Consider the following 12,868-nt stretch of genomic DNA (forward strand, 5'->3'; position numbering starts at 1 on the left):
GAGAAATGTGTGTGGCTAGGCAGAAAGTGACTGCCTTTACCAGCAACAACTAAAAATATACCTAAGAAATATGCAGGAATCTGGGATGACCAAGACAGAGAAAATAGAAGGAGACCCAGGATGACCTTGGGAAGGAAAAACCTAAAGTGGGCTCAAAACCAGAGGAAATCTAAGAGCCAAGCCTGGGTGACAAAGGACAGAAGCAGGAGTGCATGTGCAGGCCCTGGGGAAAGGAAATACTTCTTCCTCTTGTTCCTAAAACACCAGGGAACTCAGGAGAAGATTGGGACACCCAGAACTCTTGGTGATCACATGCCTGTCACAAAGTTCTTTCATTGATTCCTATAAAGTAAATTTTGTCTTCTGAATTAGGACTTTTTCCCCAAAAGTACTGAGTGAAGAGTGCTTACCGAGGGGAAGCCTTGGACTGTCCAGGCAGCTCTTGCCCAGGTGCTGGGTCAAGGCTGAAGCTAGACTGGCTCCCTCCAAAGTACACAGGACAGACTAAAGTTGGACCCCATTGGTCGCTGACTTGTGGGCACTTGTTCAACACACACAGGAAGATGAGTGACATAAAATAAGGGAGAAAAGATAGATCCCAGCTGAGATGTGGAATGAGGGATGAAAATGCAAAAGAGTGTGTTCCAGATGGCAAAAGTGACAGGGAAGAAACTTCTCAATCTGAGGCTCAGCTTAGGAGAGCTCTGGAAAAGAAAAAACTGGAACTAAGTGCCCAGAGACTGAAGACAGGTTGTTGAAGGGCTGACCTGAACATCTGCTTTGTTCTAGGCAGGTCTACATCCTATCTAATGACAAAATTCTAATCAGCACAGTAAATGGTCCACACAGTTTCCAGTTGAGGGCTATAGATTCTTTCTCCTTTCCTTCTCCCATTCATGGACACCACATGCCAAAAATCAATATTAAAAAATCAATATAATACAGTAACAAAACAAAACCTGAATCTTGGCCTGGAAATAACCAAAATCTTCAGGCTTTCTCCAAATTCCTAATTTTAAATCTCTCAAACAATAGAATAAACCATCGAATCACACAGGAATTTTTAACTCTGGCAAAATCAATTTATCTGCTCATTTTTAACTTTGCAACTTTGCAGCAATTAAAATATCCACTTGAGATGAAAAATTTTAAAAGACACTCCAAGAGAAAATTTGTGACCCCAAGGTAACCTGTTTTATAGATTATTGTGATTGCTGAAAATAGTTGTCTACAATTATTGCATATGAGTTTACTTGGGATTCTTATTTGGGGGATTAACTGGGTGAGGGGGCCAAGAAAATCTGTTTGACTGTTAAGATGGACATTCTAAATAGCCCACTTTGAGGACAAATGAGATTGGCATATCAACACTTAATAACTATAACACAAACTGCAAAAAACTGAAAGGCAGAAAAGAAAAACCCTCTGGAAATGCTATCTTCCACCCCCCCTCCAGCCTCCCCCCCAAACACACAGCCAAGATGCCTCTCGTTTTTTTAATACAGGAAACATTTGTGGGACAAATGTAGATGAGGAAGGATTGTATCATGCTCCCAAGTCAGCTAAGTTTGAAATAAATCAGAAGTTAAGATACCCTTGTCCTGATACTCTTGAACTGTTTCTTCCTCTTTGTTGGTCATTTTTTTCAAGGCCCAGTTTAAAAACTCCAGCTTTCCATGACCTCTCCCTCCTCTGGATTTCACTTCGATTTGTCTGAACGGATGGATGGTCTGTTTCCTTTCACTGATATGCATTTTAATGCATATGCATACATGTTTTGGAGAAAAGAAGATGAGTGTCTTCAGACATGGGGTTTGGAATCTTGACATTAAAACTAGACAATCAGTAGCACATAATGTTATTAGGTGAAACGGTCTGACTCAAATAGTACCAGAGGGCTGAAGATCAAATGATGCATTTTCGGTAGAAATACTGCAGCTGAAATGGTCTACCAGCATCACCATGTCCCATCTTCATGCAGCCAGGCTCGTAAGCCATCTGCTCCACCATGAGGAGCTCCTTGGACTCAAAAGGGGTCTCAGGAGGGTGACTGGGCTTTCACAAATGTTTTATTATCAAGAGATTGATCACTGTGCACATGTATGCACCACTGCTGAGCTTTCCCAGGGAAGCCCAGAAGGATTCCCAGGACTGAAGAAACTTTTCTCAAAGGCAAAAATGAACCCATTATGTCATAAAAAGAGCTTCCAAACTGCAATCCTTGTCTTGGCTAAATGCTTCTATGTCACTGTGGGCTGGTGACTTAACACTATTCTCATTGCACGCTCTCCAGACAATCGGAATGAAGAAGGGAAAATTGTGTGCAGCAAAATCATATAATGCATTTGCTTCATATAGACATGGGCACGGGGTTATGAGCAGACATCTCGCTCTGAGTGGGCCCTGAGGGCAGCCTGGATCACACGTCCCTCCATTATAATGTGCAGCACACCATCACTGCTAAGCCAGTTTTCTCTCTCTCTCTCCCTCTCCTTTCCCCTTCTCTCCCTCTCTTTCTGTCTCTCTCCTGCCTGCCTTTCCTCCCTCTCTTTGAAGCAAATTACACATGTAACACTTTCACAAATGTTAAAAACAGAGCTGTGCGTTTTATGATTGTTTTGGCATTGCTTCATACCACCAGTCAGCCATTCCTCCTCTTCAAACTTGATGAAATCACAATGATTCATAAGCTTTGGTTAGAATGGTTGTGTGATACACTCTTGAAGGAGCAAAAAGCCTATTATGTTACCCAAATAAGTGGGTTTAAAAAAGAAAAAGAATAGCTGCACCTTTAACTAAATTGAATGTGACAGAGATGCATACAAGATTTTAGTCATATTTGACACAATTAAAATTAAGCCAGCATAAATGCATTGAGCTTTGGAAGTAACTGGCTCTCTGTTCCTGGCAAAGACTTGGGATCATGATCTGTCATGAATGTTTTGGATAAGAGGTGAGACTCTAGCCCATGCGTCTTCAAATTCTGTGAAGTCAGGATTCTAACACAGAGGGTAAAATGACTAGAAAGAAAATGAATGAGAGATGATGAATCTGGGGTAAAATAATTTAATTTTAAGGAGTCAGATCAAAATAAAATGCATTTTAGATGATCAAAAGAAGAGGAATGTTGACCAGAGTCTATTGCCCAAGTAAAGCCAAGAGTTACATTCTGAGTAGTAAAAGAAAACTTAGGAGGTGTCTAATTCAATCTCTTCGTTGTGCATATAAGAAAATCAAGTAAGAAAAACACAATGACCACTATCTGATTATAAGAACCGAAAAAAAAAATAAAAATAAAAATAAATTTTTAAAAAGCAAGAACCAAGATGGCACCCAAAGAATGTCACTCCCAGCTCAGTTTTCTCTCCACCATATGAAGGAAGATCCACACACGTTAAAGAAACTCTTCAAAAAGTAGAGATAGATGGCATCATTATGGAAATTCAGTGGTCATTGGGTTTCATTTGTCGAAGTTGCTTCTTATATTTAATGACTGATGACCTAAAACTAATATACTTATCAGGTTAAGTTCATGTTTTCAGGGCATATATTTCAACTCTGTTATCTACAGAAGATTCTTTTTTTTTAGAAATGGAAATTTCCATACCATGTACATATCAGGTTGGAACACCATTTTTTGTCAATCACTGCAAAGTGAGACGGAAACAACACATTTCCACTTCGTTAAGAGGGTGCCACCAACATAAGGGCTCACAATTCTAGCCTTTTTCTAACACATTAACCCAAAACTGATTTTCCATTCCAGTTTCCCCCCCTTGATTATTCATTACTTGGCACAAAAGAAACATGCAACCTTTCTTCTCTGCCCTGAGAATATCTTTGATCAGGGAACACAGTGTATCATACAAAATATCACATTGACTACAATCTAACTGGAAACCATGTGGTCCTGACATTTGCTGCTGTCCCTTCTTCTCTTTGTTAGTACCATATCCAAAATTTACAATCTGCTGGAGAATATTTAGAGTCCGCAGATTTGCTCCAGGGACGCTCTGGTGTCAAGAAGCCTCCTTGGAGATATAATTCTAGAATTCTCACAAAACTAAACTTTTCATCTTTGGGAAGCTTGTCAACACTTGATCTGTGGATATCTAGGCAACCATGAGATGAAACATGAGACTGGTCATAGGGCAGCAGGAAAAACATGATAAGAACGTAAGAATCACTATAATAAATCAGACCCATGATGATTTGCCTATACACCACTCTCCCTATGGTACTAATAAGAACAAGAACTGTGAATAAGGAAAGGAGTTTAGTTCATACTCTGGAGACTTGGCCTTTTCATTTCTCTTTTCATTTCATATCTGGGCCCCTCCCAGATCTGTCCCCCTATATCCCTGGCCATGCACAGAAGTATTTCTTACCACACCTGCAGTCCCTTTCCCCAATAGGCATCATATCTCCTTGTTAGGAGAAAAGCATTCACTTAAGACTTCTTCTGAAAATGCAAGTGACTTGTAGCCAGCCTTAACATGCTCACCTTCCCAGGGGCATTTTACATCTCCAGAGAGGAACTTGTTGATCCATAGGAATGAATTTCTAATGCTGGGATTTGGGCTGAAATGTCTAGGCAGTCAAAAGTCTGCTCAGCACTTTGGAAATTATACTAGGTGGATTTTCTCCATGAGCAGAGACTCAACTCTAGGATGGAGCTAGAATGATGGAAATCATATAAATTTAGGTGCAGGACATTGGGGTGCTGACTTGGGTATCCCAAAGTGAGAGTCAAGCAAACTGCTTCATTTCTTCTCCTCCATGTATTCATCCATGAAATAGGTTTCACGAAACATACCTCAGAGCCCTTTTGTGGTGATCATGTGGCTAACATGTATGTGAAAGCAATTTATAAACACTAGTCACCTTAATTATCAAAATTTATCACTGCTCATTGATGTCAATTACAGAAAGACATTCTGGTGATGCTAGCTTTTTAAAGGATTCTTCTAAAGTTGGCAAATTTTGTAAAAAAAGAATCCAGCTAGTAAATTATTTTGGCTTTACAGGTCATACAGTGACTTCAACTTTGAAACTCTGCTGTTGTAAGGAGAAAGCAGTCAGAGAGGATCTGTAAACAGACGGACAGGGTCAGGCTTGGCTTGCAGGTTGGAGTTTGCCATTCTCTATTCTAAAAACAAAGTACCAAAATAGGGATATGTGGAGACCAAAATAAGGATATAGGAGAACAAACAACATACTTGAGAGTACCTTATTCCCTTGACTTTCATCTGAGCTACCACAAAAACTACTTACCTAAGAAGCAGCTTATAAAGCCAACAGTAGAAATGCTGTACATTCCAAATAAGTGCAATGTATTCTCTGTCCCACGGTCCCACACATTTGTGAGCAGGCTCAGCTGTCACCAAACTGCCACTGGTAGCCCTGCTGGAAGAGGTGCTTGCTTGTCAACTCTCCTACTTTCTCTCTCAAGTTGAGTGATCAGAGATGAGGCTCTGATGAAGGAAAGAAGAGCTCATGGCACATGATTCCTGGTGCAAAGACTTCCAGACTGTGGCTCTCCTACTTTGGAGGGACTCAGTCCCCGTATCACCTCCTGTGTCCCAGCCCTGCCTACTCATCATTTGTAGGTGTTTTGGCTGTCCTTTCAGTTAACTGATGATTCCACCCTCCCACCTCTCGCTCTAGACTCACCACTGTCGAACTTTTGTCATTGTCTTTCTCTAAACAGCAGGGGCAAGATCCACCAGGAAACATGAAGGAGCAGGAAAATTATAATCCAAGTTATTTTTAGGTCACACCACTCTGGAATAGGTAGTGTCAAATCAGTGTGTCTACTTAAGAAATTCTTCCACAACTGCACACTTATGGTCAGGGTGTCTCACACCTTCTGGACTCCTCCTTGATCCTCCCAAATATTGGTTCCTGGCATCACCTGTCACCATGTTCTTGGAGGAAAACACACAAACAAAAAGCAAATTTAAAAATCTCTCCATTTCTACATGTTACAGTATTTTATTTTATTTTATTTTATTATTTTATTTTATTTTATTTTATTTTATTTTATTTTATTTTATATATATGATAGAGTCCACTCATGTTCACACATACTGTGTGCATGAATGGAGGCAGTACAGAGGGAGAGGGAGAAGCAGACTCCTCACTGACCAGGGATCCTGATATGGAGCTCAATCCCAGGATCCAAAGATCATGACCTGTGCCAAAGGCAGATGTTTGACTGAGCCACCCAGGTGCCCCAACATGGGTTACAGTCTTTAAAAGTCCACAGTGCAGAGTTAACCTTGTACACATCTCCCTAAGACTCCAGTGATAGGGCACTTTTCTTCCATTCAGTTGGTCTATGTAAGAATCTGGTGGCCATGGCCAGGCATCGGGATGGGAGGGAGTCCAGACAGGCCCAGATGATAAATGTAAAAGCGGAAATCTTTGCTCTGTGACTTCTGTCCCCAGCAATATTGATGATCAGGCTTGTAACTCTTCTACCTCCTGACGTAATCTTTCTCAAAGATTTCATTGCTTCTCAGTCCTGAGTCTCTCCAGAGTCCATCCTTCCTCTCCAAACCCACTGCAGCTACACAGGCTTATTATCCATAACCTAGAATATGCTTCTTTTAACCCATCTCTCTCTTGCCTACCAGTTTTCCCTCATTTCATGTGCCCTCTCTCATTAGAGTGGGGTTTTTTTTGCCTAAAACACTAACCTGTCCCTTCTTTGACAGGTGTGTGAGCTGGTGAACATCATAACCAGAACAAGCGGAGGACTAGTCACAGTGCATTTTCCTGGGTTTCACTCTTGGAATCATAATCCCTGCAGGGGTGGGGCCTAGATATATGCATTCCTCCATTTCTTAACCCCCTTCCTCCCCCACCCACCAATTCTCTTGTATACTAAGTGGTCCAGGATACCACTGGCTTAAAGGGCCAGATGCAATCTCCAAAGATGATCTGCACCTCTTGTTTCATGTTCCAAGAAGTCAAACTGATCCACTCACTGATTTTCCTACCCTCTTAGATCTGATGGTCATCAGGGCAGTTGAATGTTTCCTTCTGGAAGCATAAACTTGGACTCGCAGGAGTGCTGTTTGATCTTTTGAAGGAGGAGTTTTCTCTCCCACAAGCCTACGCACAGCTCCTCACCCCCATACTTTCACACAGCTTCCCATATGTGGGTGAAAGATGGCCAGCTGTGGAAGGACATGGAACCTGAGTCATGAGCCGCGTCCTTCCAGCTGCACTCTATTGGCATTCAGTGGGAAGGCTGGTGGCAGGAGGGGTGACTTCATCAAAACACTGCATTCACTATATCACAAGCTCCTCTGAGGGCAGAGGCAAGGTCTGTTTCCCTGAGAACTAGGATAATGACTGGCTCACTAAACATTTGCTGAATTAATTAATAATGGAAGGAAGCAATCAATCCATAAGCAAACGAATGTGTAAATAGCCCAGACTAAGCAAAAGAGTGTACTAAATATCTTGAAAGGCATTTTTGTTATGCACAGGCATGATTTTTGATGGAGTAATTCAACACATCTGCTTGCTGGTTTCCTCTTTGGGAATGAGATTCTGGATAAGATTGAGTATACGAAGTAGTATAAATTATACTCTCCTTCTGTGATTATTCCCTCTGTGATTTCACTATTAACCAAAGCCAATAAATAGTAACCTTCTAATTTATTCATTATTCCTACTGTTGAAATTATGACAAGGCTCCAACATAACAGCTTCCCTCTATCATCATTTTGGACAAGCCGAACATTCTTTAGAAGCATTTGGGTGTGTGGGTGTGGGCCTGTGGTGCGTGGTGTGGGGGGAGAATCATAGAGGCCTGGAAAAAGTAATACTTTGAAACTCAAAAAGCCAATTGCACCTATTTCAGCAAATTGGAAATTGATGGTGTGTAACTCTGAAGGGCCTAGCAGTAGCTATTATTTCCATCCAGGCTATTATTAACTGGTAATATTTTCTCTAGTAAACATTCAATTACCATAGCAACAGGAGGCATGTCATATGGACACAAGGGCTCCCTGGCTTCGCCAGAGTAATGGATGGTGTTTCAAATGAATTTCAGAAAATGCAAAGAGACTTGCCAAAAAAAATATTTTTGAAATACTAAACTCAAGGCTTTTTTTGAGACAAAGGAAAGAAGAGAACTCTGATAAAGTGGAAACTTCACAAACCCCACTTCTGTTATAATGTGCCCAGGGCCTTCTGATCAGGCCCAGAAGTGTCTTTTTCCTATCTGAGCCAAACCCTCCACTATGCTTTGGATGCTATTCCATTCCCCCTTCTCATATACTTATCTACAATGTCAAGTATTTTTTCTAAATACTCTGGCTTCAATCTTTCTCCCCACCATATCTCCCCATCAGTATCTTCTTAAAATTCACTTATATTGGCATGCAGTGTGCATGCCAAACATAACAAATTAAGAGTACAGCTCAATAAACTTAGGTGAACATACCTAAGTACCCACTATATAGTCAAGAAATAGAATGTGATGGTGCCTGGAAAGCATCCCTAAACTCTAGTCCCCTCATCCTAAAGGAAACCACTATAAGTTATTTCTCCTTGTGTTCAAAATTTGTATAAATTGACTCTCATATTATGTTTTCCTTACTGTCTAGCTTCATCCAACTCAAACTTAGAGTCAATAGAATCATCCACATTGTTGCATGCAATAAAAGTGCATTCATTTCATTGTTGTGGTCATATCCTAAGGCTGCTATAACCACAAACTAGGTGGCTTAACAGCAATCTATCATCTCACAATTTTGGAGGCTAAAAGTCTAAGATCAAGGTGTTAGTGAAGTCAATATCCTATGAGAGAGAATCTGTTCTGGGCCTCTCTCCTAACTTCTGGTGGTTTGCTGGCAATCTCCGGCACTCCCAGTCTTGGAAGTAGATGTATCATTCTGTTCTCTGCCTACAAGTTCACATGGTGTTCCCCTGGTTTGTGTCTCTCTTCACAAGGCATTCTTTCTATAAGAATACCAGGGATTTTAGGTTAAGGGCCCAACCTGCTCCAATATGACTTCTTCTTAATTGATTACATCTGCAATGACCATATTTCCAAATAAGGTCACATTCTGAGATTCTGGGGTTTAGGACTCTAACATGAGAATTTGTGGGGGAACAAGATTAAAACCATAACAAGTGTTATAAAATATTCCATTGTATAAATGTACCACAATTTATTTTATTCATTCTACTGTGGGTAGATATTTGGTAATTTCCAATTGGGGTTATGCTATCCTGGGACCAGGCTTGATCCTTGACAAAAGAGTAAAGAGCATGAAGTTTGTCTTTGATGTTGCTTCTTGCCCATTCTTGGCTTTCTGCTATACATTTTCCTCCCTCCTCAATGTCTTTTTTTCTCTGGCTGGTTTTATCCTGCCCCAGCTGCTTTACAATTTAATAACAATAAGATTTGCTGATTTGGTCTTTGGAAGTTACTCTTCTTCCCAAGCTTCTCTTAGTGGGAGATTCCAGAAGACCAGGGAGTATTGAAATTTAATGGAATGAATCTCTAGACTTGAAATCCAGGATGTGGGAAACTTTTGGAGGAAGCTTGGTATGCATTTTCCTCAAATCAAACTGGAAAATGAATGAGGACTTTCATTATACAATATGATCCAGATATAGCATGTTAACAGATACCATGGGATAAAATAATAATAGATGCATCAGCTATTGCCACAATAATGAAAAAAAAATCCACCTCAAGTATCAGTACCTTAGGACAACAATAATTTATTGTCATGGGTCTGAGTGTCTACAGTTTGCCTGAGCCAGGCTGGACTCTTGATTCAAGCTACAGGGTAGATTCTAGTCTGCTGGCACATGTGTTTGTTCTGAGGTCTGACTTTCAGGTGCAAGAAAGCCAAGGTTAGTGTACAAACACATTTCAGGCCTCTGCTCATCTCACATCATTGCAACACCTAATTGACTACAATAAATAACATAACCAAGTAAACGTAAGTAGGGCAGAGGTACACTGCTCCCTGGAGATGAGGAAAGTAAATATTTGCTGAATAACGAGAGGATGTACCACAAAAAGGATGAGAAGTCTCTATAGCCAGATGGCATGTGGATAGAGATAGAAAAGAGCTGAAATTATTTGTCTCTGACCTGATGATTTTCTCAAATCAACTAAGGATTTCTAGGCTGAACATCTTTCCTTTAATGAGTTGACAAGATATAATGGTGGTTGTATTCGTTTGCTAGGGCTGCCATAAATACCACAGACTGGGTGGCTTACACAACAAAATTTATTGTCTCACAATTTTGGAGGGTAGAAGTTCAAAATCAAAATGTCAACAGGGTTGGTGTCTTCTAAGGCCTTGCTCTTTGGCTTGCAGATGACTGTCTTCCCTGCTGTGTCTTCACATGGCCTTCCTGCATCTGTCAAAATTTCATCTTCTTATAAGGATACCAGTCATATTAGATTAGGGCCCATCATTAGGGACCTAATTTAATTACCTCTTTAAATATAGTTAGAATCTAAGGTACTAGGGGTTAGGGTTTCAACATATGAACTTTGGGAGGATGCAATTCTGCCTATAACCATGAGCTTTGGGAGGACGTAATTCTACCTATAACCATGACCTGAGGATAGGGCTCAAGAACCAAAGACAGATGGGTTTGAAACATGCATCTATAATTCTCCACGCTACCAGTCTTTCCATGTCTATACTTGGAGATCATAATCTCTCCTCAGCAGATCGCCTTGCCATTGCTTTCGGGAGTCAGTGAGGTAAATGCATATAAAATGCTATCACAGTGTCTGGCACAGCATTCACAGTGCTATGACACTGTGACATTTACTGTTGCTATTATTTTTACACTAAAAATATTTTAATAAGGCACATTCTAAGCCAGGTACTTCACAGAACATATAGTCAGTTTCTAAAGTAAGGTAATATAAAAATCACTTTGCAGTTTAACTTATATAACCTTGTGTGTCAATCATACTTAATTTTTTAAAAAAATCACTTTGCAGTATCAATGAAAACAATATATTTTATTTTGTAGGCCAACAGCAAGCCCTAATTACTCTTATACCTTTTTATAACAACCTTCCCTTTTGAGGACAAAAAAAAAAAAAACCCGCTTCCTTAGTCTTTTCCTGCAAAGGTCTTCTGGGCTAGGTGTGTACATCATTAGGTTGAATTTTCAGCTGAAGAAACTGGGAATTTGAAAGTGTAGTGATTTAACTGTCAACACAGAGTTAACAGAAGAATATCTACTCCTAGAATCCAGTCTTCTCCTACAAGCTTGGCTCACAGATCTACCCTGAACAGCCTTCACTCCTTTCTTTGCTTTGATGATCATATACAGTTTGATTGGAAACTTACACTATAATTTCACAGTGATTACATGCCCCTGAAGATCATTTTGTAAGTAAATGTTTTGAAACCAAACATAATCATTGTTATATGACCATAACCCTTTTTCTTATGCCATATTCTCTACCAAGAATTTAACCAAGCTAAAGTTCCATTCAAGAGTCCCAGAAGCTGGCTCTAGGCTCCGCTCTACATTCTGGAACTCTAATTTGATCAAGCTCTATGGAGATGACTTACTGTTTTCTGGCTTCTAGAATAACCTCTACCCTTTCCACTCAGGCATCTATACAAAGAAAGATGCCACAGGGATCTCTACACAAGCATTCTCAAACATAACATGCTAAGATGAATCAGAACAGAAAGGCCTTGCATAATGGGATGTTCAAATTGGAACATCCTGTCCAGAAGTTCTAAAATATGCTCCTCATATTCAGACATACTAAAAGTTCTCCTTTTTTTTTTTTTTTTTTTTTTTGAAACTTCCAAATTGCTTTACTCTATAGTCTCCAGGAACATCTCCAGGTACAAGAATCCTCTGCTCTAGGTTAGTGGCTCAGAGCTACCTCTACCTACTAACGGTAGAGGGCAGTCATAATTGTGGTCTTCCTTAGTTTTCTATTGACAAATAATGCAATAAACTGCAAACAAAACACATAATAGTGACCCTTGTTCCAGGTGATCTATATTTCCTGTATTTTCAAATCTGCCTGAACTTTTTATAGACGGTGATTTAAATTTAGATTATGCCCATTTTTAGAACTAACAAGTGAATAAACAATTCTTCACCCACCAGACTATCCTGCTTGCTTATAAGTCCCAGAGTAAAAGGCAAAAAGAAGCATCTTGACAGTCACATCTGCCTTTGGCATTTGATGATAAAGTATATTTATCAGCTACCATTTTTCCAGAGTCACAAGATAAAATGTGACATTCTTTTTCAGATAATACAAAAAGAGCTTACAGTGTAAATTGCTTCAATCTCTGTCACTTATTTCTCAGAATCCTGTCTCACTCTTCTGTGGTCATGTGGTAAAACTCATCTGGAACACATAATGTTTATATTGACTTGCCTTTTTATTCCATTTTCACTTTCTGGTGTAAAAGCAAAGCTTTTCTGGGCTCGATAATGTTTTTTGCTCTTTTCATGGCAATGGTTTTTAGAAACAGAAATGATAGCAGTTTCCATATACACATTCCCAATAAACTTGTCATCAAAAAGTTCTCAAAGAGCTCACATTAATCACTTTTAGTCATTTCTTCCATGCAAATGAGGAGGCCTTGAAATAATTTGAGCTGTGCTTGCAGTAGATTCAGTGGCAAAATCTAAAATAATATTGTATCTCTTTTCAAAGAATTAAAGATGCCCCCTCCATGATTTCTGAGTATTGGTAACATGAGGGGATCAGACTTTCCAGAAGACAACAGGAAAAGGAGAAAACATCATCATTTGAAGCATAAAACAAAGAAAAAACAAGCACTGTCTTTAGAATAGACTCAGGAAAAGATATAATTTAAAAGATTTA

This window comes from Canis lupus, chromosome 31 (assembly GCF_011100685.1).
Source record: "Canis lupus familiaris isolate Mischka breed German Shepherd chromosome 31, alternate assembly UU_Cfam_GSD_1.0, whole genome shotgun sequence".
NCBI classification, from domain to species: domain Eukaryota; kingdom Metazoa; phylum Chordata; class Mammalia; order Carnivora; family Canidae; genus Canis; species Canis lupus.